This window comes from Echinops telfairi, unplaced genomic scaffold (genome assembly GCF_000313985.2).
Source record: "Echinops telfairi isolate 266 unplaced genomic scaffold, ASM31398v2 ScPeMD7_2291;HRSCAF=2852, whole genome shotgun sequence".
NCBI classification, from domain to species: domain Eukaryota; kingdom Metazoa; phylum Chordata; class Mammalia; order Afrosoricida; family Tenrecidae; genus Echinops; species Echinops telfairi.
The window spans coordinates 2,406,969-2,408,353 of record NW_022106189.1 but is presented as its reverse complement, the minus strand read 5'-3'; positions in this window follow the sequence as shown (position 1 = coordinate 2,408,353).

Sequence of the window (1,385 nt, the reverse complement as noted above, 5' to 3'; positions counted from 1 at the left end):
GTGTGATAATGGTGGTGGTGGTGGTGGTCTGGGGCCACCACCACTTGCAGCTCCTGCGGATGGAAGCTATTTCAAATGCATGCCCTTTGTTCGTATTGTTCCCAGGGAACTCCCTCAATAAATCAAAGATCATGAACAAAAGCCGAGGAGTTCCAGGAGGGACAGCTGCTTCCAGTGGGCAGAAGCACTGCTTTCATCGAGGGGCTGGTCGGCGAACACGAGATGAAGAGGCACCTGGGCCCAGGGGAGAACCCTGGTGGCATTGCTCACCAACATGAGCTCCTTCACAAGTCAGGGTCTTTCTCACAAGGTCAACCTCGTGGTGGTAACCCCTAAGGTGGAGCCGCACCCAGGCCCTCCCCTACCCTCCGGATTCGGTTCTCACCTTGGCCAAGATAGTGGGACTGGAACACTTGAGTTTTGAAAGTCTAGCCTTGCCATCCCTGCCCAGCCCCTGCTGCTCCTGCCATCTCTCCCATCGCCGTTAAGGCCAATGCCCCCTTCAGCTGCTGACATCAGAGGTCATGGGGCCTGCCCCACCAGCTGTTTGAGCTCGCTGCCCTGGCCATCTCCAGTTTTCACCTACCAGGTACCTCAAGCTTCAGACCTTGTCATCCTCTGTTTGTGAGGGCTTTTGACAGAGCTGCAATGTCTACCCACAGGGAGTACTGATGCTTGCAATCAGCACAGAAGGTATGTCTGTTCCATTTTGTGCCTTCTGCTAAGGAAGCATCACCCTCTCAGCCTCACATCCACATGCAACACCTGGCGACCCACCCAACTGCAGGAAGACATAGGACCCCATGCCTCCAGGCTTCCTCCAGTTTGCCCTGTCCGGCTAGTCATGACTCCCTGTCCCTGGAGTTCTCCTCCTCAAACTCACCTGGTGTTCATCTACCTGAAGTCCTGCTGCATGGATCTTATCCTTTCTCCCCAGGGTGAGACCAGAAACCCAGGGCTGGGCCCACACCTTCCCCACTCCACTCTGCTCAGGGCTGAGGACAGAGTCTGAGCTGGCTCTTTGACAGCGACACCATCTGGCAGTTGGTCCAGGACCTGTGATGCACAGGGTCTTTCTTATCCAGCACTGTACGGACCCTGGAAGGGGAATAGAGCTTCTGTTCCCTGGGAGATGATGCTCGAGTGGGGTCCCATGAAGAAGCGAGGATGGGACCTTGGCAACTTTTCTGTAACTGACTCGGAGTCCAGTCAGATGTCATCAGGTACCCATTGCAGACAAGAGAAAGAGAAGGAAAAAGAGGTGGGAGAGAGGTTCCCCTGAGCAAAGGCCAGAGAACCAGAAAGGAAAGAGCCTGTCCGAGTGTGGAGAGAAGCAGTGCAGGATGGGAGCTGAGAAGGGAGCTAGGTGTGGGAGTGGTTTTGGG